A 25050-nucleotide genomic window follows, 5' to 3' on the forward strand; every position below is an offset into this window, starting at 1 on the left:
TTTGTCTGGCCTCTCAACAGATACCCCTCCGTTGTGGTTGCTCCTACGGTACGTCTATCTGTATCGTTGAGGCACGCAAGCCTCCCCACCAACGGCAAGATCCGTGGTTCATGGAGGGGGGCGGGGTTATTACGGATATTCTTTTTTTTGTGGGTAGTGCATTCTCCGAAAAAGGGAGGAAAAGATAGAGTAGTTTGTGATCTGTCCGGCTGGCCAAATATGGGCTGATTTTAGGACATGTGAAGCGAGTTTGTTTCTGGTGATAGTAAATGGGACGAATTGTGGGAAGGAGTTTCTGTCATCCCGTAGATACATCCAGAGGGTGGGCGCTCACTGGTTGTGCTCCACATTCACAGCGGAAAATGTATGGTTGAATTGCTACGAAGGAGCAGACTGATAGGGTTGGAAAAACTCGGATTTCAGGAAAGCGGAATGATCATTAATGGTACGACTTGTGAGATAGCCGGGAGGGTTTTCGTCTTCCGGTTACACTTACAGGTTCTGCTGTTGTGAGATTGTCAAGGAATGCACTGTATTAGCCAGAAGGATCTCTGAGGGTATTACCCCTTCAAAATCTAACGTTTTTAAATTACACACTCAATCCAAAGCTTTTACAGTCCTTGGCCAGATTAATAGAGTCCCAGCAAGGGGGAATTCCGATGGAACAAATGGGACAGCATGTACACCACTTCCGGGAAGAACAGGAGCACAAAGTATTAGTGGTGAGCGTATCGGCCACCTGTTGCATACTGAACTTCTGGATAAGAAGCATTAGGGCACAGGCTGTGGACGTGGCAACACACCAGTTACCAGTAGAATGGTTGATCGGCATTGGTGGGGGAAGCAATTAGTCTTAAGGTCTTAATTAGTGTTAAAAGGTATGATAAGGGGTACATGGTAGAAGTAAAATGTGAGGGTAAGTCCTGTATGGTGAATTCGAGAGATTGTCCTGAATGTGTAAATTATTAGGGTTAAGGTAGTTGAGGAGGAGCACGATGTTAAAAATTCTGGACGAATCTTCTCGGAAGAGACGAGGTAAGCTGCGTCACGAATAAGTACAGGCGTGGATTTGGATAATTCTTGTAAATCTCGCGCAGCTATGGCTGGAAGGGACCGATTGGCATATCGGGTGGAAGGAGCGGGCGATGTTCATATTTTGCATACGTTGCATTTACAACAGCTCATGGTGGGCTGTGTATAGGGGCCGAAGCGTGCTGGGGCAAGCTTACGTTGAAATTATCAAAGAGCTCCCCATTTGTCCCCTCCAGAGGAACTGCGTCAGAGACATAGGGAAAAGACGTATAAATAAGCAAGCCCGGAGGCTCAAGGCAGGCTGAAGAGCGGCGTAATAAGCTGCTGCCAGACCGCCCCCTTTAGGGGGAATCGAAACTCAATAAAGGAAAAAAAAAAGGCTCAAGGCATTCTGTCCGCTTCTAGAACCAGAAAGAGAGAATGACGATTGTCTAAGTTGCAGGCCAACCACGACGATCCGGCCAGCTGAAGCTACCTCCAACCTCCGCTGCACGGACGCGTCATTGCTGTGGCGAGGCTCGCCGCACCTTGGAGCTACACCGGCGCGAGAAGCGAGAGGGCTGCTAGCGTCCGCTCTGTGGCTGGCGTCGTCCGGCGGACTGCTAGCTGCCGTCCGCAGGGGCGGGGCGGGAGCGCGAACTCCCGGCCTCCCGGGTACAGAGCTGCCTGCGGGCAATGAACGAGCTGCCCTAGTCTGCAGATTTTGTCATGTTGTGGTGTGGGAAGAAAGGCTGAGAATGTGACCCATTACATGAAAGATTTCCAATTGCAGATACCCAAAAGCCTTACATGTAGGCACGAATGCGAAAATGCACCTTTCATCAAAATAATTGCTGTGAGCAAATCACAGACCGTATTACTCGGATTTAAGCAAATATTTCTGACCGGCCACAACCAACTGCAGGTCCCATAGTTTCAAGCTCTGAGTTTTTCATCTGGCTTTCAGATTATATCTCACCAGAAAGGATTTCTGCCAGCATCTTGCACAACGCAATTTTTATGGACTGTAGGCCAAGCTCCTAGACACTTGCTGTGTGGTCACGGGATTCTGTGACTTCTCTGTTCCATCACTGTTCAAGGCCAGCTTTGAGCACTGAATACGTTTATGACACTCTGGTCCTTCTAAGTTAACTTCCCTGTCGTCAGGTAGCAAAAGAAGGCCCCTAAGGCTGCAGAAAAAAACAGGTCTTTCTCACTATAATAAAAGGAAAGGGGCAAAAGAAGTAATTAGCAGTTGGCTCATGGGCAGTAGTGAATACTGTGTGTAGTTTTAATACAGCGTTAAAGAATTGACTATAATGTCTACTGGGATGCGCATATTACATCATAAACTAGATTGCGCGACAATTTGAGCATAAACTGCCACATAATAAGATTTAGTTGAAAGTAATATGTATTGCAGAAATACAGGGGCATTTAGATGAAGATGAGATAGGAGATAGAGTACTGTGAGAAGAGTTTGACAGATTACTGAAAGACCTAAGTCGAAAAAAGGGCCCCAGAGTAGATGAAATTCCCTCACAGATGCTGATATCTTTGGTGAAACCAGTCATAACAAATCTAATCCACCTAGTATGCAAGAAGTATGAGACAGGTGAAATACCCTCAGAGTACACTAAGAATGCAATAATCCCAATACCAAAAAAGCAGGTGCTAACAGGTGTGAATACTACCAAACTATCAGTTTAATAGTTGATGGTTGCAAAATACTAATACGACTTATTGATGGAAACATGGAAAAACTGGTAGATGCCAACGTCAGGGAGATCAGTTTGGATTCCAGTGAAATGTAGGGATCCGTGAGGCAATACTGACCCTATGACTTATCTTAGAAGATAGGATAACGAAAGGCAAACCGAAGTTTATAGCTTCTGTATATTTAGATATATCTTTTGAAAATGTCGACTGGAATACGCCGGCCGGAGTGGCCGTGCGGTTTTAGGCGCTACAGTCTGGAGCCGAGGACCGCTACGGTCGCAGGTTCGAATCCTGCCTCGGGCATGGATGTATGTGATGTCCTTAGGTTAGTTATGTTTAATTAGTTCTAAGTTCTAGGCGACTGATGACCTCAGAAGATAAGTCGCATAGTGCTCCGAGCCATTTGAACCATTTTTGACTGGAATACGCTCTTTGAAATTCTGAAGGCAGTGGGTGAAAATACAGGGAGCGAAAGGTTATATAGAAACTTGTATAGAAATCATTATGCAGTAATGAGAGTCGAGGGGCATGCAACGAAAGCATGGGTTGAGAAGGGAGATAGACACGGCTGTAGCCTATCCCCTATCTTATTCAATCTGTACATTGAGCAAGCACAAAGAAAAAGAGAGAGAGAGAGAGAGAATTGGAGACGGAATTCAAGGTCAGATAGAAGAAATAAAAACTTCGAGGTTTTGACGATGACATAATTCTGTCAGAGACAGCAAAGGACTTGGAAGAGCAGTTGAACGAAATAGACGGCGTCCTGGAAGGAGGATATAAGATGAACATCAACAAAAGCAAACAAGGATAATGGAATGTAATCTAATCAAATGGGGCGATTCTGAGGGAATTGGATTAGATAACTAGACACTAAAAGTAGTAGGTGAGTTTTGCCAGTTGGGCAATAAAATAACTAATGATGGCCGAAGTAGAGATGACCAGAAAATTGTTTCTGACGAAGAGAAATTTGTTACCATAGAACATTGATTTAAGTGCCAGTAAGTAATTTCTAAAGGTATTTGTCTGGGCTGTTACCTTGTGTGGAAGTGAAATGTGGGTGAGAAACAGTGCAGATAAGAAGAGAACAGAAGCTTTTGACCTGTGGTGCTACAAAATGACGCTGAAGATTAGGTAGGTAGATCGAATGGGAAGATATTAAATTGAACTGGGGAGGAAAGAATTTTGTAGCATAACTGGACTCAAACAAGGAATCGCTTGATAGGAGACATTCTGAGACGTCAAGGTATCAACATTTTACTATTGGGGGAAAGTGTGGGGGATAAAACCAATGGATGAATACAGTAAGCAGGTCCAAAAGGATCTACGTCACAGTAGTTATTCGGAGATGAAGAAGATTGCACAGGATAGAGAAGCACTGAGAGCTGCTTCAAACAGGCCTTCGGTAAACAACAACAACAATAACAACTATGAATTCCCATCTCCAACAACATACCGTGAGATCGACGTACCGTGAAACGTATGTAACTTCCTCAAGATTAGCAAGAGTAATACACTCCTGGAAATGGAAAAAAGAACACATTGACACCGGTGTGTCAGACCCACCATACTTGCTCCGGACACTGCGAGAGGGCTGTACAAGCAATGATCACACGTACGGCACAGCGTACACACCAGGAACCGCGGTGTTGGCCGTCGAATGGCGCTAGCTGCGCAGCATTTGTGCACCGCCGCCGCCAGTGTCAGCCAGTTTGCCATGGCATACGGAGCTCCATCGCAGTCTTTAACACTGGTAGCATGCCGCGACAGCATGGACGTGAACCGTATGTGCAGTTGACGGACTTTGAGTGAGGGCGTATAGTGGGCATGCGGGAGGCCGGGTGGACGTACCGCTGAATTGCTCAACACGTGGGGCGTGAGGTCTCCACAGTACATCGATGTTGTCGCCAGTGGTCGGCGGAAGGTGCACGTGCCCGTCGACCTGGGACCGGACCACAGTGACGCACGGATGCACGCCAAGACCGTAGGATCCTACGCAGTGCCGTAGGGGACCGCACCGCCACTTCCCAGCAAATTAGGGACACAGTTGCTCCTGGGGTATCGGCGAGGACCATTCGCAACCATCTCCATGAAGCTGGGCTACAGTCCCGCACACCGTTAGGCCGTCTTCCGCTCACGCCCCAACATCGTGCAGCCCGCCTCCAGTGGTGTCGCGACAGGCGTGAATGGAGGGACGAATGGAGACATGTCGTCTTCAGCGATGAGAGTCGCTTCTGCCTTCGGTGCCAATGATGGTCGTATGCATGTTTGGCGCCGTGCAGGTGAGCGCCACAATCAGGACTGCATACGACCGAGGCACACGGGGCCAACACCCGGCATCATGGTGTGGGGAGCGATCTCCTACACTGGCCGTACACCACTGGTGATCGTCGAGGGGACACTGAATAGTGCACGGTACATCCAAACCGTCATCGAACCCATCGTTCTACCATTCCTAGACCGGCAAGGGAACTTGCTGTTCCAACAGGACAATGCACGTCCGCATGTATCCCGTGCCACCCAACGTGCTCTAGAAGGTGTAAGTCAACTACCCTGGCCAGCAAGATCTCCGGATCTGTCCCCCATTGAGCATGTTTGGGACTGGATGAAGCGTCGTCTCACGCGGTCTACACGTCCAGCACGAACGCTGGTCCAACTGAGGCGCCAGGTGGAAAGGGCATGGCAAGCTGTTCCACAGGACTACATCCAGCATCTCTACGATCGTCTCCATGAGAGAATGGCAGCCTGCATTGCTGCGAAAGGTGGATATACACTGTACTAGTGCCGACATTGTGCATGCTCTGTTGCCTGTGTCTATGTGCCTGTGGTTCTGTCAGTGTGATCATGTGATGTATCTGACCCCAGGAATGTGTCAATAAAGTTTCCCCTTCCTGGGACAATGAATTCATGGTGTTCTTATTTCAATTTCCAGGAGTGTAGAAGGCAGATTTCAGACTACCTAACAGATCAAAACGAAAATTTCTGTTCTGACACTGACAATGTTGAGTGTTTATGGAAAAAGTTCAAGGCAATCGTAAAATGCGTTTTAGACAGGTACGTGCCGAGTAAAACTGTGAGGGACGGGAAAAACCCACCGTGGTACAACAACAAAGTTAGGAAACTACTGCGAAAGCAAAGAGAGCTCCACTCCAAGTTTAAACGCAGCCAAAACCTCTCAGACAAACAGAAGCTAAACGATGTCAAAGTTAGCGTAAGGAGGGCTATGCGTGAAGCGTTCAGTGAATTCGAAAGTAAAATTCTATGTACCGACTTGACAGAAAATCCTAGGAAGTTCTGGTCTTACGTTAAATCAGTAAGTGGCTCGAAACAGCACATCCAGACACTACGGGATGATGATGGCATTGAAACAGAGGATGACACGCGTAAAGCTGAAATACTAAACACCTTTTTCCAAAGCTGTTACACAGAGGAAGACCGCACTGCAGTTCCTTCTCTAAATCCTCGCACAAACGAAAAAATAAGTGTCCAAGGAATAGAAAAGCAACTGGAATCACTCAATAGAGGAAAGTCCACTGGACCTGACGGGATACCAATTCGATTCTACACAGAGTACGCGAAAGAACTTGCCCCCCTTCTAACAGCCATGTACCGCAAGTCTCTAGAGGAACGGAGGGTTCCAAATGTTTGGAAAAGAGCACAGATAGTCCCAGTCTTCAAGAAGGGTCGTCGAGCAGATGCGCAAAACTATAGACCTATATCTCTGACGTCGATCTGTTGTAGAATTTTAGAACATGTTTTTTGCTCGAGTATCATGTCGTTTTTGGAAACCCAGAATCTACTATGTAGGAATCAACATGGATTCCGGAAACAGCGATCGTGTGAGACCCAACTCGCTTTATTTGTTCATGAGACCCAGAAAATATTAGATGCAGGCTCCCAGGTAGATGCTATTTTTCTTGACTTCCGGAAGGCGTTCGATACAGTTCCGCACTGTCGCCTGATAAACAAAGTAAGAGCCTACGGGATATCAGACCAGCTGTGTGGCTGGATTGAAGGGTTTTTAGCAAACAGAACACAGCATGTTGTTATCAGTGGAGAGACGTCTACAGACGTTAAAGTAACATCTGGCGTGCCACAGGGGAGTGTTATGGGACCATTGCTTTTCACAATATATATAAATGACCTAGTAGATAGTGTCGGATGTTCCATGCGGCTTTTCGCGGATGATGCTGTAGTACACAGAGAAGTTGCAGCATTAGAAAATTGCAGCGAAATGCAGGAAGATCTGCAGAGGATAGGCACTTCGTGCAGGGAGTGTCAACTGACCCTTAACATAGACAAATGTAATGTATTGCGAATACATAGAAAGAAGGATCCTTTATTGTATGATTATATGATAGCGGAACAAACACTGGTAGCAGTTACTTCTGTAAAATATCTGGGAGTATGCGTGCGGAACGATTTGAAGTGGAATGATCATATAAAATTTATTGTTGGTAGGGCGGGTACCAGGTTGAGATTAATTGGGAGAGTGCTTAGAAAATGTAGTCCATCAACGAAGGAGGTGGCTTGCAAAACACTCGTTCGACATATACTAGAGTATTGCTCATCAGTGTGGGATCCGTACCAGATCGGTTTGACGGAGGAGATAGAGAAGATCCAAAGAAGAGCGGCGCGTTTCGTCACAGGGTTATTTGGTAACCGTGATAGCGTTACGGAGATGTTTAATAAACTCAAGTGGCAGACTCTGCAAGAGAGGCGCTCTGCATCGCGGTGTAGCTTGCTCGCCAGGTTTCGAGAGGGTGCGTTTCTGGATGAGGTATCGAATATATTGCTTCCCCCTACTTATACCTCCCGAGGAGAACACGAATGTAAAATTAGAGAGATTAGAGCGCGTAAGGAGGCTTTCAGACAGTCGTTCTTCCCGCGAACCATACGCGACTGGAACAGGAAAGGGAGGTAATGACAGTGGCACGTAAAGTGCCCTCCGCCACACACCGTTGGGTGGCTTGCGGAGTATAAATGTAGATGTAGATGTAGATTGAACTCCGGCATCGGCTACACCATAGATTGCTAACGTCCATCTGTACACTGAGCAAGCACAGAAAAATGAAACTTGGAGGCGGAATTGAAGTTCAAGTGGAAGAAATAAACACTTCGAGGTTTTGACGATGACATTGTCATTCTGTCAGGGACAGCAAAGGACTTGGAAGAGCAGTTGATTGGAATAGTCTGTATGAAAATGTCTACTCGTTTACAGGCCGGAGTTTCATAATGATGCATTTTCACTTCTCCACCGTCACTATTTTACCTATTTCTAATTTGCATTATGTAACCAGTGAGGAAGTAAAGAATAGAATTGTGGCATGACTGGACTGAAAGAAGGAATCGGTAGTTAGGACTCATTCTGAGACATCAAGTGATCACCAGTTTAGTACTGGAGGGACGTACGTGTGTGTGTGTGTGTGTGTGTGTGTGTGTGTGTGTGTGTGAGAGAGAGAGAGAGAGAGAGAGAGAGAGAGAGAGAGAGAGAGAAAGAGAGAGAGAGAGAGAGAGGGAGAGGGAGAGGGGGGAAAGCTGTAGAGGGAGACCAAGAGATTGATGCTGTAAGCAGGTTCGAAAGCGTCTAGGGTGCAGTAATTATTCTGAGACGAAGAGGCTTGCACAGGGTAAATAGCGTCGAGAGCTACATCAAAACAGTCTAGGGACTTAAGACCACAACAGCAACGATAATTCGGTACCGGAATACGTTTCCGCGAGGGCCACAGTTTTCGAGTTATCACCCCCAAACACACCACCAGTGGTCAGGATTTTTGGTACGCTGTTCGCGGCACCCGCTCTTACCACCGTACAAAAATTTGTGAATATACGAAATTTTTCCCTTATTAGACAATTCTTAGTCTTCATTGACAGGTCTCTAACGCCAATCAGTTCGTCGGTTATTTCGTTAACTTTTTTTAATTTAAACTTTCCCGCGAGATTAATGAAAAAAAACATGACTTTTTAACCGTTACATAAAAATTAATTACTTTTACAATTCTCTCCAAACTTAACCCTTACAAGAACTACAGTTTCGCAGTAAGAAGGGCAGACAAACAGGTTGATTTAACTGTTTATTTTATGCTGTTAAAATTCACAAAACTCCGGGGTAAAAATTACACAAACGTCAGTTTTACAATTTATAAGTGAACGATTATATCCCGCCGAATGTAGACCAAAAACGGTCGAACGTGGGAAACAATTTGTGTAGTCGCAAATTTTTGTACAGTTCCATGACCGATATACTAAAAATCCTGACCGCTGTAGGGGTGAGTGTGGGTTTGGGGGTGTGTCCGAAAGTCAGTTTTATACGTTTTTAGAATAACTAGAAAACAGCGGATTCTAGCAGAAACGTACCAAATTAAACTACATTGGATGTTCTAGAAAAAACTTTCTGTTCATTTTTTCTCTAGGACTAATAGTTTGTCAAAGAGATCGACAGAATACGGAAAATCTCTGGTAGTGTTCTGACTTAAATTGGAAATTTGTGGTAAGGTCTTATGGGACCAAACTGCTGTGGTCACCTGCCCCTAAGCTTACACACTACTTAATCTAACTTAAACTAACTTACGCTAAGGACAACACACACACCAATGCCCGAGGGAGGACTCGAACCTCCGACGGGGAGAGCAGCGCGGACCGTGACAAGGTGCCAAGTCTGCTCGGTTACCCCGCGCAGCTGTGGGTGAGGAACACTGAGACTGTGATGAATAAAGGTTTCTTGAGATTACTGCAACCAGTCGCCTTTTATTTTGTTCTTCAATTATTTTACTATCCCATTACCGATTTCGAATCGCCTAGCGATTCATCATCCTGTACCAGCTAATGGTGAATCGCTAGGCGGTCCAAAACCACTAATGGGATACTAAAAGAATTGAAGAACGAAACAAAAGGTGACTGGCTGCATTAATTTCAAGAAACCTAGTTTCCTGACTTAATGGACCACAAATGTCCTATACCAAACTATTCGTCTAGACTTCATCTGCTCGACTGTGGCACGTTGTAAACCATTATCTTTCACACCCTGCATAGCCGGAAAATATTGTAACCATTAGAGATAACCAAATCTAAATTGGGCGTGAGTGGGGACCCAGTGCGAAATGCCCAGGGATGTTACAAGAGGTACGGAAGCAAGTACAGAAAGCCAATATGAATACTCACAAATTCATAAACAGATGATACAGCTCAATGCAGTGCTACCTAAGTACCGCCTAGGACAGTGGGTGATGTTGAAAAGCCCATACAGCCTGAAAGGGAAAACGAAGAAATTCGGAAACTGGTGTCAAAGTCCAAATCAAGTAATCGCAATGGCCTCACGAGAGAGCGTTACGCTATAGTATCCGATGCGTACAACATTGTATATGTCAGACGTATCCGTCCTATTTGTGGCGTACCGGATTCGTTACCACCGTTACTGGCGCCCGAAAAGGGGCGTGCAGACGGTATCAGGAAGGACGGAGGCCATGTCTGCGTATGCTACACGCTCATAACCATACACGATCAGATCGAAAGTTAGTCAGATGTAGAAGGGATGATGTGGTACGGGTTTTCCGGTTATTGGCAAATAGATTCTTTTTTTTAAGGGTTTTGTTGAGATACATTTTTTGTTTATATGTGTACGTATTTTCCGTGAGGGTCTATCAAGCCTTGGTGCATGAGGATAAGTGGGGTATACACACATCAAAAACAGTTTTGGATCACCCCAGTTCAGAGAACTCCTGAAGACAGACATTGACTGTGCATATTGTATCACAGACACAGTTCCTTTGGCTGTTCAGAGATGTCACTAAACCCGCCCAAAGATGTAAACGCCGGCCGCGGTGGCCAAGCGGTTCTAGGCGCTTCAGTCCGGAACCGCGAGACTGCTACGGTCGCAGGTTCGAATCCTGCCTCGGGCATGGATGTGTGTGATGTCTTTAGGTTAGTTAGGTTTAAGTAGTTCTAAGTTCTAGGGGACTGATGATCTCAGACGTTAAGCCCCATAGTGCTCAAAGCCATTTGAACCATTTTTGAACCAAAGATGTAAACAGCCAGCAGGGCCTATTAGACGGAGGGGGTTCTACATGCCGATCAGTTCCAGCCATTCCACCAGGAAGGAGGCACACGGCTCGTGTTGTCTGTAGTTCAACTGTGCCTACACGGTCAATACGGCGGTTCGATCGCGTTCGCATTGTTACTTTGTACCAGGAAGGGCTCTCAACAAGGGAAGTGTCCAGGCGTCTCGGATTGAACTAAAGCAATGTTGTTCGGACATGGAGGAGATACCGTCGATGACATGCCTGGCACAGGCCGCGCAAGGGCTACTATTGCAGTGGATGACCGCTACCTACGGATTATGGCTCGGAGGAATCCTGACAGCAACGTCACCATGTTGAATAATGCTTTTTCTGCAGCCACAGGACGACGCGATACGACTCAAACTATGCGCAATAGGCTGCGTGATGCGCAACTTCACTCGCGACGTCCATGGCGAGGTCCATCTTTGCAACCACGACACCATGCAGCGTGGTACAGATAGGCCCAACAACATGTCGAATGGACCGCTCGGGATTGGCATCACGTTCTCTTCACCAATGAATGTCGCATATGCCTTCAACCAGACAATCGTCGGAGACGTGTTTGGAGGCAATCTGGTCAGGCTGATCGCCTTAAACACACTGTCCAGCGAATGCAGCAAGGTGGAGGTTCCCTGCTGTTTTGAGGTGACATTATGTGGAGCCGATGTACACCGCTGTTGGTCATCGAAGGCGCCGCAACGGTTGTAAGATACGTGAATGCCATCCTGCGTCCGATAGTGCAACCATATCCGCAGAATATTGGCGAGGCATTTGTCTTCATGGACGACAAATTGCGCCCCCATTGTGCACATCTTGTGAATGACTTCCTTCAGGATAACGACATCGCTTGACTAGAGTGGCCAGCATGTTCTGCAGACATGAACCCTATAGAACATGCCTGTGATAGATCGAAAAGGGCTGTTTATGGACGACCACTCTGAGGGATCTACGCCGAATCGCCGTTGAGGAGTGGGACAATCTGGACCGACGAATACAGGCATGCATCAATGCAAGAAGACGTGCTACTGGGTATAAGAGGTACCGGTGTGTACAGCAACCTGGACCACCACCTATGAAGGTCTCGCCGTATGGTGGTACAACATGCAATGAGTGGGTTTCATGAGCAATATAAAGGGCGGAAATGATGTTTATGTTTTTCTCTATTCCAAGTTTCTGTACAGGTTCGGGAACTCTCAAAACCGAGGTGATGAAAAACCGTTCTTGATGTGTGTATTACGTGAGAATGGTGAACGATTTTTTTTGTTGGTATTTTGGGCCTGGATGCTATTTTGTAAGCCATGGTGTGTCGTTGAGTTTTATTCTGATTTTATGGAAATAGTTAATTGGATATTATGTGGATTGTTTATTTGTTTGTTCCTGTAGTAATTTTGGAATGAGCTACAGATGATGAGAGATGACGTGTGTTTATTTTCTCGTGTAGTATTATTAAAGTGTAGGGACGAGAATTTTCAGATTGTAAATTTCGATAGAACATGCGACAGAAAGAGTCTCTCAGTTAACATAAAGGGTATAATTCAAGATGGAAGGACGATCCAAACTGCTGCAGAGATATGTGAAATACAGTTGTTTCTAGAAATGACAGGAGTGAAAGAGTGCCCACCTGACAACGCTGCACTGCAATCTTATTTCCAGAAGACAAGCCCATGTTGCGTATACTCGGTATATGATCCAGTGGTAGTTGCGGCAGATCGGTACGAACAAGGACGGTCTAAAGGTACAGAACACTTAAAGCTGTGGAGCAATGGAATACTACCAAATGGTACGAAGTGTGACATTTAGAGGTCAAATTCTCGGTTTCCAGCAATTATAAAAAAGGCTACGATTCTGAACCTATCGTATCCGCTATAGTACTTGCCAAACAAGTTTTTTGCAGTATTACCAGCTGAGAACCTGACCTTCCTGAACGCTGTCTTGGATCCCACCTTACTCAGTTCTCTGGGCGAGCGCCTTAGAGCGGAACAAACATTGCACCATATTCGACAGTATCACAGTATACACCACAACAACATCATGCTGATAGGGATGTCATCTCTGAGTGCTATGTTGATTCTAATGGCGCACCCTGCGCCTGTCTACAGCGGACGACCTCCCCATCCACCATATATCAACTCAGTGGATCATCTCCAGAACGTAGTCATAAGTGCACCAGTCATCGTACATTACCAGGTGGATTGAACTAGAGGCAAAAGAGTTAGTGTGAAAAATGTAAACTGATGTAGGAAGAAAAATGTAAAGATGTGCTACGTCATGTCTGAGTAGTTCAAAAATGGTTCAAATGGCTCTGAGCACTATGGGACTCAACTACTGTGGTCATCAGTCCCCTAGAAATTAGAACTAATTAAACCTAACTAACCTAAGGACATCACACACACCCATGCCCGAGGCAGGATTCGAACCTGCGACCGTAGCAGCAGCGCGGCTCCGGACTGGAGCGCCTAGAACCGCACGGCCACCGCGGCCGGCTGTTTGAGTAGTTCATAAATTTCGCAGCAGCCTGAGGTTCTATGTACCAGATTTTTTAAAAATGGGAGGCGCATTGCCCCATTACCTTTCCTAGCAGAATACATAACTCGAGGCCAGGAGGGTCAGACAGCTGTCTGCGAAATTTCTCTGTCAGGACCACAATAATGGTGGGGCAGCATGGTGAAACACTTTAGACCGGAGCAGTGGCGGGCGAGGTTACCTCTTTTCGCTCCTCATCGTTTTATCACGTAGGCCTATACATGACAAGAGGCGTAAACTGGTCATAAAAAAACTGAGCAAAATCTGCCGTAAATACGAGTCGCCCGGACCTAGCAGCACCTGTCTTCGACTCTCGCCTACACCGAGGACTACTACGCCAGCCGTCGACCAGATGTGGGTCACCCAGCCTCGTCTACAACTAGTCGCCAACTCCACTAGCTGCTGATCTATGGGTCGTTCCTAGGCTTGATGCTGTGGTGTCTGAGTGGGAAACGTTTCACTGGGGTCTCCTCCACGCCGCCATCAACTGGATCCTGGCCATCCTCAGTTCACAGTCCGCTATCTGTTGGTGTTCAGCGCGTATGCTGTTGGTGGAACGTCTGACGGGGTCACAGGCCGTAATGCCGCGTCCAGTGCGGATGACAGAAACGACCGACATCGGGCGACATCTAGATATGCAACACTCCAACTACAAGCCGCGGCATCGGACAATAGTCTCAAGTGTGCTGTTTCCGAACGACTAACTCCCGCTACAAGATGGCTACTACAACCGGCCAGCTGTTTCTGAGAAACGGCGTCCATAAACTGGGGAATATTGTAGCTCGAGATTTAGGCAAGAAAATTAGATTTACTTAGGAAATAAGGCGATAAAAGAACGCTGTGCATGAAACTTACAGAGGAAGGAATCTTCATGGACCTTTCGTAAATTATATTCTCAACTACGAAGATCAGCCGCTAAATTCTTCGAATACACGGAATGAGCACAGATAGATTCGACTACCTCATCAATAAATTAAAGATGAGTGTTTCTTAGATCAGAGAAACAAATGATTCGCTTCATTTGCTGTGCATGATTTCGTGCGTCACCTAAAGGATTGTAAAAATTTTTCTCTAACCTATTTTATTTCTCTTACGCGAATCATTTCCTAAAAAAATTGACCAATTTCTTTTGCTTTCAAGTTTTGTTCAGAAAACATGACATTGAAACCACATTTGCATTCTTAGCGCTTTATATTCTCGAAATTCCTAACTTTAGTACTTGATTCGAAGAAAGCATTTTTGCACAACAGCTGAGCGTGAAATAGTTCAATGTTTCCTCAACTCACTAAGTTTTTCTGAATTATCCTGATTACTTGCAAGTAATTAATTTTTTTTTTCAAAAGTAGACTCCCCTGGTCAACTGTGTACCCCATTCGCCTATTTCTCACTCTTAGTTTGCCTATGACCATTGTTAAAATATTTGACCAAAACGTTTAGAGTGTTAATCATAAGACAAAATAAGATCTCTTTGCGTGCTATCACTTTCAAAAAACCTCGTTTCAGTATCTTCAAACATTTATGAAATATGACGATATATACAACATCATGAACCACGACGCACAGCGACCGTATCAGACGTGCCGCACTCGAACCGTCTGCCAGATATAAAATCCCAAATCTCGAGAAATATGAGAGATATCGCTATGATCTAAACTTCAAATACAATTTCGCTATGTTGGCTACATTTCATACACAATAATTTATTATCTGGAATCAACTGTACACTGAGGTGCCAAAGACATGGCATAGCTATATGTACATATAGAGATGGCGGTAGCATCGTGTACACAAGGCACAAAAGTGGCAGAGCATTGGCGGAGCAGTTTTGTACTTCGGTTACTCATGTGAAAAGGTTTTCAACGTGATTTTGGTTGCACGACGGGAATGAGCAGACTTTGAACGCGAAGTGGTAGTTGGAGCTAGATGTATGGGACGTTTCATTTCGGAAATCGTTAAGGAATTCAACAGTCCGAGATCCATAATATCAAGAGTGTGTCGACAGTACCACAATTCAGACATCACCTCTCTCCAAGGACAACACAGTGGCCTACGGGCGTTCACTTAACGACTGATGTCATTTGTTCATTTGCGTTGACATAGAGTTTTCAGTGCTAACAGACAGGCAACACACTGCGTGTAAAAATCGCAGAACTCAATGTGGGACACACTACGAACCTATTCGTTGGGACATTGTGGCGAAATTTGACGTTAATGGACTATAGCAGCAGACGATCGACGCGAGTGCCTTTGCTAACAGCACGAGATCGCCTGCAGCACCTCTCCTGAGCTCGTAACCACGTCAGCTGGACCATAGACGACTGGAAAAACGGGACCAGGTCAGATGAGTCACGATTTCGGTTGGTGAGACCTGATGGTATCGTTCTAGTGTGGCGCACACCCCACGAAATCACAGACCCAAGTTGTTAACAAGGCGCTGTGCAAGCTGGCAGTGGCTCTATAATGATGTGGGCCGTGTTTACGTTACATGGAAACCGATCATTGACTAGAAATGGTTATTTTCGGCTACTTGCAGATCGTTTTCGGCCCTTCATGGACCTCATGTTCCCATAAAAGGATGGAATTTTTATGGATGATAATGCGCCATCTCACTTGGCCACAACTGTTCATGACTGGTTTGAAGAACATTCTGGACAGTTCGATGTAACGATTTGGCCACCCAGATCGCCTGACATGAATCCGATAGAACATTTATCGGATATAATCGAGTGGTCAGCTCGTGCACAAAATCCAGCATCAGCAACACTTTCGCAAGTATGGACGGCTATAGAGGCAGCGAGGCTCCATATTTCTGTGAGGGACTTCCAACGACTTGTTGAGTCCATGCCACGTCGAGTTGCTGCACTACGCAGAGCAAAAGGAGGTCGGACACGATTTACTAGGTATCCCATGACTTTCGTCACCTCAGCGAATACAAAGTCTATGCAATGAGCTTTTACCTCAGCAAATTCTTTAAAATTTCGTGTAGCTATTTACTTAGTTTCGTGGAACATAATACACTACTGGCTATTAAAGCCGGCCAGTGTGGCCGTGCGGTTCTAGGCGCTTCAGTCTGGAACCGCGTGACCGCTGCGGTCGCAGGTTCGAATCCTGCCTCGGGCATGGATGTGTGTGATGTCCTTAGGTTAGTTAGGTTTAAGTAGTTCTAAGTTCTAGGGGACTGATGACCTCAGATATTCAGTCCCATAGTGCTCAGAGCCATTTTTTTGGCTATTATAATTGCTACACCACGAAGATGACGTGCTACAGAGGCGAAATTTAACCGACAGGAAGAAGATGCTGTTAAATTGCAAAAGATTAGCTTTCCAGAGCATTCACACAAGGTTGGCGACGGTGGGGACACCTACAACGTGCTGACATGAGGAAAGTTTCCAACTGATTTCTCATACACAAACAGCAGTTGACCGGCGTTGCCTGGTGAAACGATGTTGTGATGCCTCGTGAAAGGACAGAAATGCGTACCATCACGTTTTCGACTTTGATAAAGGTCGGATCGTGGCCTACCGCGATTGCGGGTTATCGTATCGCGACATTGCTGCTCGCGTTGGTCGAGATCCAGTGGCTGTTAACAGAATATGGAATCGGTGGGTTCAGGCGGGTAATACGGACAGCCGTGCTGGATCCCAACGGCCTCGGCCTCGTATCACTAGCAGTCGAGATGACAGGCGTCTTATTCGCATGGCTGTAACGGATCGTGCAGCCACGTCTCGATCCCAGAGTCAACAGATGGGGACGTTTGCAAGACAACAACCATCTGCACGAACAGTTCGACGACGTTTGCAGCAGCATGGACTATCACCTCGGAGACCATTGCTGCGGTTACCCTTGACACTGCATCAGAGACAGGAGCGCCTGCGATGGTGTGCTCAGCGACGAACCTGGGTGCACGAATGGCAAATCGTCATTTTTTCATATGAATCCAGGTTCTGTTTACAGCATCATGATGGTCGCATCCGTGTTTGGCGACATCGCGGTGAACGCACATTGGAAGCGTGTATTCGTCATCGCCATACTGGCGTATCACCCGGTGTGATAGTATGGGGTGTCACTGGTTACACGTCTCGGTCACCTCTTGTTCGTATTGACTGCACTTTGAACCACCCGTAGCTCTACCCTTCATTCGATCCCTGCGGAACCATACATTTCAGCAGGATAATGCACGACCGCATGTTGCTGGTCCTGTACGGGCCTTTCTAGATACATAAAATGTTCGACTGCTGCCCTGGCCAGCACTTTCTCCAGATCTCTCACCAATTGATAACGTCTGGTCAATGGTGGCCGAGCAACTGACTACTCTTGATGAACTGTGGTATCTTGTTGAAGCTGCATGGGCAGCTGTACCTGAACACGCCATCCAAGCTCTGTTTGACTCAATGCCCAGGTGTATCAAGGCCGTTATTACGGCCAGAGGTGGTTGTTCGTGGTACTGATTTCTCAGGATCCATGCACCCAAATTGCGTGAAAATGTAATAAAATGTCAGTTCTAGTATAATATATTTGTCCAATGAATACCCGTTTATCATCTGCATTTCGTCTTGGTGTAGCAATTTTAATGGCCAGTAGTGTATGTATGACTAATAACGAAAGGAAATTCAGTCCCTTATCGAGTGAAGACATCAAGCTGTAAGATGCGGGAGGATAAAATTTTCTCACGAAACAGTTTTCTTAAAATCGGATGATAATGATTTCATAGCAGACGGCACATCCGGCCCTGCGCTTCGCCGTAAAGACTGTCGCCAATATACGATACTTTCGTAGATATACCTGTGGTCGTTTTTTGTCAACCGAAGCTGTTGTGTGCAGCTGGTCTCTTCTTTCGCTCATGTAGCACAGGGCCTTTAATGCTGCCACTCTGCCCGCTGGCGTCCGTGAGTCGCCGGAACGTCGCCTTGTGATAAGCAGCGGCAAACTCTGCTGCCTGAAGTCGATGCACACAATAGAGACGTCACCAGCGGGTTCTGTGTGAGTTCTTCCTAAATAAAACATTATGTTGATTTGACTGCATTTCTGGTCCCACGACCACCGAGGTCTCTCGCACTTACTGCACTGATCACTTTCTGAGCCGGAATACTGGTGTTTAACCATGTCAGTGGCCACTGATCCATCCTTGCACCGTAACATTGCAGCCCATAATTCATTTTTTTCTAATATGAGAACGTCATTTAAAGGTTCGAACATTTCCGTCTGTTTGTGCCTTGTTCTTTGCATCCTACTATTAGTTTATCCCAGGAAAACACACACAGGCAGAGAAGGGAACTTCGAAAACTAAATGAGTGTTTGAGGGCCTATGCAAGGGAAAGAAACTTCAAGACAATATTATAGAAAATGAAGATGGAGTAGATGCAGATGAGATGAGAGATACAGCACTGCGAGAAGAATTTGACAGACTATTGAAAGATCTGTGTGGAAACAAGGCTCATGGAGTAGATGAAATGCCCTCAGAGTTATCGAGATCCTTGGAACAGACAATCATAACAAAACTATTCCTCATGGTATTCAAGATGTGTGAAATACGCAAAGTGCCCTCATATTTGAAGAAGACTGTAATAATTATTATTCCAAAGGAAGCTGTTGTTGGCAGTGTGAAACACTGACTCGAATTATTTATAGAGTAATGGAACAACTGACAGCAGCCGACGTCAGGGAAGATCAACTTTGGTTTTGGAGAAAGGCAGGAACACGTGAGGCAATAATGACCCTACAATTAACTTGGAAGATACCCTGGAGTAAGGCAAACTTTATTTATAGCATTTTCAGATTTAGAAAAAACTTTTGTCTATGTTGACTTCAACACACGCTTTGACATTCTGAAAGCAGCAAGAAATAAATACCGTATATCTACAACTTATACAGAATGCAGACTCGAGTAATAAGAGTCTAAGGACAGAAAGGGAAACAGTAATAGAGAAGGGAGTAAGACAGGATTGTAGACTGTCCCTGATGATACTCAATCTGTACACTGACCTAACACAAAAATTTAGAGAAAGAATTAAAGTTCAGGGAAAAGAAATAAAAACTTTGGGGCCTTCCGATGAGATTGTAACTGTCAGAGACGGTAAAAGACTAGAAAGAGCATTCGAAAGCAATTCATAATTTCTTAAAAAGTGGTTATTACATGAACGTTAACAAAAGTAGAAGTAGGATACTGGAATGTAGTCGGATTAAATCAGCTGATTAAGACAGAATTAAATTAGGAAAAGAGACTCTGAAAGAAGGCCATGAGTTTTGCTATTTGGACAGCAAAATAATTCACAATTACTGAAGCAGAAAATATAAAATCCAAACTCGCAATAGTATGTAAAACGTTTCTCATAAAGAGAAATCTGCTATCATCGAAAGTATTTTTAAGGTGTGTAGGCTTTTAAGGATCGAAATGTCTGCCTTAAAGAGTAGAGACAAGTAGAGAATGGAAGTATTCGCAAAGCGATGCTACAGAAGAGTGCTAAAGATTAAATGGGTAGGTCCACTAACTGATGAAAAGGTACTCAGTCTGAAGGAATAAAATACAAATTTATCACACAGCTTGAGTAAAAGAAGGGATCGGTTGACAGGACACATCCTTGAGCATCAAGGAATCTCTAGAATTTGGTAATGGAAGGAAACGTGGATGTTAAAACCTGTACATGGAAGTTAAGAGCCACGGATACAGCAAGCAGGTTCAAATGTATGTAGGTTGCAGTAGTTATGAAGCGATAAAGAGCCTAGCATTGAACGGACTAGCCTACATCAAATCAGTCTTAGGAGTGAAGACCACAACAACTATCTTTGTATTTATATTCCACGGACTTAGTTTTTGTTTCAGGTTGACTCTGGTGTATTCCCCTTTCATATTAAATGATAATATTGTGAGCTAAATTTAGGTAATGTTGGAGTCTTTGAATTTTCCTTTTGGGATTGAAACTTAGAAGAATCTGTCGATAAAGAAGTTAGTCGATAGTCAGTCAAAATGATCATGTGACTCATACGGCCTCCTGAATAAGTTTATCACGTGGTTTCTTACGGAAATCGTCAGTTGCTGAGAAATATCATGTCTCTCCTTGGAATCCAATTAGTATTCTCCCTAATCCGCAACTTCAACATTCCATATATTCACGTCATTGTACCCGTTATCTTAAAAAATTATTATTTGTCTGTCTTTGAATCTCTACTGAAACAATAACTTCTCGTTACAAAATGTGATTCACCACTGATTAAATAGCACTTTTCTAATGCAGTAACAAAAAAACTGTTCACTGCAATACGTCGCTGCGAGGAAGGCGTTTTAAATTCTTTCACGTCGGTACTGCAAAATGTTGTCACGAGATAGCCGTGGGAGCATTATTTGTCAATTAACCGTAGTTAAAGGCCTAAATTAGAGCGCTATTTTCCAAATACTTACTACTCTGCATTTTTTTTCATTGTCTTGTGTGTAACGCTGATTACATCACGCAGCGAAATTTTGACTTCATGTAGAAGAGGGCTACTATGGAGAGAAAGAACGTCATAATGCTCAAGGCAGAATATTTTTTCGGTTCAGTACGGAAAAGAGATTAACAGGATTGCTCCTCAAAAGTTGTCTCGTTACGTAGACCAAGTAAATCTTCTGCTAATACAGCTTTACGTCTGTCATGTACCTAAGCACACGCAAGGGGGAAATCTGAAGCCCTCTTTTCAGTGTAACGAAATGTAAAATTATTAAATGGAGACGAGACGTGGGCGGAGATGAAATGAAAAAGGGACGCATTTCATTTCTAACTAGGAATTAACTGTGACAGTGTTTGTTCATAGAACTTGAATAATTCTGTTGGTTGGTATTTAAACATTCGTGTATTAAGCGCCGGCCACTGCTGGCGGGTGCGCCCTTTTTAACAAGAAGCGGGCAAAGCCGTGCTCGTTACTTCCAGAGAGTGCTACAGTTTTAAGAGCTCACCCCGCTGTTAGCTATGCTCTCGCACAGGGCTCCCCAGCACATAGCGTCCTAAAATGTTTGTTGCATGAAGCACGAAGCTCAAGAACATCACGGCGTAATGCGTAGCGCTTCCCAGCCACCTTCAGGCTAAACTTCACGATTTTCTCTTGACGGGACGTCCACAACAGTTGATATTCATCGTCAATGACAAGATTCGCTTAAGCTGTAATTTTTTTTTCCAAAGAGGAAAACACAACCCGCTTTCGGGACCTTTCCACCTTCAGGTGCATACACAACGTGAGTCCACAAAAGTCGGATAACAGAGGTTAAATTAGGGTATTTTAACCTAATTTAACCTCTGTTATTCGTCTTTTATGGACTCACAATTTATATGCAGCTGAAAATGGGAAACAGGTCCCAAAACCGGGTTGCGCTTTCCTTTTAGGAAATAAAAAACGAAATTACAACTGTAGCGGATCATATCATTGACAATAAACAAATTTCTCGAAACTGCAATGAAAGTTCGATCAATTCACTTGCTTTGTAAAATACTTGTAGCAACTGAGTAATACGTACATGACTACACAAACGAAAAAAAAAACAATAGAAAACGGTTGTGAAAACGCACTTGACCTCTTAGCAACAAATAATACTGAGTTAATTACGAGCATCAAAATGGATACAGGGATTAATGAACACAGGGTTGTCGTAGCGAAATTGAATACTGTAACCCCGAAATCCTCCAAAACTAAACGAAAAATATACCTATTCAAAAAATCAGATGAAAATTCACTTGACACCTTCCTGAGAGACAGTCTCCACTCCTTAAAAATTAATAATTTAGGTGTAGATCAGATATGGCTTGAATTCAAAGAAAAAATATAGGCAGTAATTGAGAGATTTATACCAGATAAATTAATAAACGACGGAGATGATCCTCCTTGGTACAGAAAACGGGGTCAGAACACTGTTGCAGAAACAACGAAGCAAACATGCCAAATTTAAACAGACGCAAAATCCCCAAGATTGGCCGTCTCTTACAGAAGCTCGAAATTTAGCGCGGACTTCAATGCGAGATGCTTATAACAATTTCCACAATGAAACTTTGTCTCGAAACCTGGCAGAAAATCCAAAGAGATTCTGGTCGTATGTGAAGTATGTTAGCGGCAAGACACAATCAATGCTTTCTCTCTGCTATAGCAATGGAGATACTATCGAAGACAGTGATGCCAAACTACAGTTACTAAACACAGCCTTCCGAAATCTCTTCACAAAAGAAGATGAAATAAATATTCCGGAATTCGAGTCAAGAACAGCTGCCATCGTGAGTAACGTAGAAGTAAATATCCTCGGAGTAGTGAAGCAACTTAAATCACTTAATAAAAGCAAGTCTTCTAGACCAGGCTGTATACCAATTAGGTTCCTTCCAGAGTATGCTGATGCTTTAGCTCCATACTTAACGATCATATACAACCTTTCGTTCGACGAAAGATCCGTACCCAAAGACTGGAAAGTCGTACAGGTCACACCAATATTCAAGAAAGGTATTGGGAGTAATCCACTAAATTACAGGCCCTTGTAATTAACGTCGATATGTAGCAGGATTTAAGATCATATATTGTGATCGAAGATTATGAATTACCTTGAAGAAAACCGTCTATTGATACACAGTCATCACGGATTTAGAAAACATCGTTGAAGTGAAACACAACTAGCTTTTTATTCGCATGAGTGTTGAGTGCTATTGACAAGGGATTTCAGACTGATTCCGTATTTCTGGATTTCTGGAAGGCTTTTGACACTGTACCACACAAGTGGCTTGTAGTGAAATTGCGTGCTTACGGAATATCGTCTCAGTTTTATTGACTGGATTTGTCATTTCCTGTCAGAGAGGTCACAGTTCGTAGTAACTGACGGAAAGTCACCGAGTAAAACAGAAGTGATTTCTGGTGTTCCCCAAAGTGGTGTTATAGGCCGTTTGCTGTTCCTTATCTATGTAAACGATTTGGGAGACAATCTGAGCAGCCGTCTTAGGTTGTTTGCAGATGACGCTGTCGTTTATCGACTAATAAAGTCATCAGAAGAACAAAACAAATTTCAAAACGATTTAGAGAAGATATCTGAATGGTGCGAAAACTGGCATTTGACCCTAAATAACGATAATTGTGAGGTCATCCACATGAGTGCTAAAAGGAATCCGTTAAACTTCGGTTACACGATAAATCAATCAAATCTAAAGGCCGTAAATTCAACTGAATACCTAGGAATTACAATTACGAACAACTTAAATTGGAAGGAACACACAGAAAATGTTGTGGGGTAGGCACCTAGAAAATGTAACAGATCTACTAAGGAGACTGCCTACACTACGCTTGTCCGTCCTCTTTTAGAATACTATTGCGCGGTGTGGGATTCTTACCGGATAGGATTGGCGGAGTACATCGAAAAAGTTCAAAGAAGGGCATCACGTTTTGTATTATCGCGAAATATGGGAGAGAGTGTCACCGAAGTGATACAGAATTTGGGCTGGACATCATTAAATCAAAGGCGTTTTTCGTTGCGACGGAATCTTCTCAAGAAATTCCAATCACCAACTTTCTCCTCGGCATGCGAAAATATTTTGTTGACTCCGACATGCATACACGACGAAACAAGGGAAATCAGAGCTCGTACGGAAAGATATAGGTGTTCGTTCTTTACGCGCGCTATACGAGATTGGAATAATAGATAATTGTGAAGGTGGTTCGATGAACCCTCTGCCAGGCACTTAAATGTGATTTGTAGAGTATCCATCTCGATGTGGATGTAGAACAATTTTAATAATGTTGTTAGTAACGGGATTCTGCTCACAAAAATATGCACAGCGAGATTGTAACCTTTTTAATAACTTTTTTCTCGGAATAGTTAAATTTACCAGCAACCCGTAGCACATAAATGGAGTCCACAGTTTTTGTACGGATGTAGCACAGTAAAAAACACCGTTTTATTTACACATCCACTGCATGAGAAATGTTCCTCGTCTCGACAAGCGACGATCAATAGACTCTTCGCAAAGCAAGGCATCCTGCGACATATTGGACCTATTGCAGTACGAGTGGACAGTAATGTCGTATCTTGGTAGACACTTCTGGTTAGTTGATATATTGTTTCCATTTTTATGTGCCATGATGCAATGTCAGCTTTCTCAGATGTGTTTGGCGATATTGACTTTTGTAGATATTTCAACTTCTCGGTCGATATGATTTTCCCTCCTTTGACTTTATTTTTGTAATATATTCAAGTCTTCTCGAAGGATATCTGGTGACCTACCTTTGCTACATGAGCCTTCAGTTTATTGATTTGTTCTGGAACTGCGTCTAGCGAGTGGGTAAAAAATGCTAAGTCATCTGCAAACGTCAGGCTGTTAACAGTCAAATTCACTTTCCTACAGTCAAGCTTGTCTCTATTTTCAACACCTTCGTCATTCATTTCTTTCCAATTTTTGCTACATTTAGATAAACAGAGAAATTATGCGTGCATAAAACTCCAGAGGATATTCGACGAAACTCAGAGAGGAGTGCATCTCTGAAATTAGTCGGAGACATAAGGCTCTGTGACGTTAAAGATTATAGACTACCGTAGAGAATTTCCCCGTATTTTGTGTAGCAAGGTCGAATATCACTGACTTATGAAGGGTAGTAAGAACACATCGTGGCACAGGTTTCTGCATAATAGTAACTGTTGCACACAATCTACAGTAATTTGTAAACTAGAAACAGGATTCCAGGGAAAGCTCCAGTTACTGCTGTAATGTGGAAGGGACGTCTACAGACCAGTCCGACACACATATCCACACAA

This window comes from Schistocerca americana, chromosome X (assembly GCF_021461395.2).
Source record: "Schistocerca americana isolate TAMUIC-IGC-003095 chromosome X, iqSchAmer2.1, whole genome shotgun sequence".
Taxonomy (NCBI): domain Eukaryota; kingdom Metazoa; phylum Arthropoda; class Insecta; order Orthoptera; family Acrididae; genus Schistocerca; species Schistocerca americana.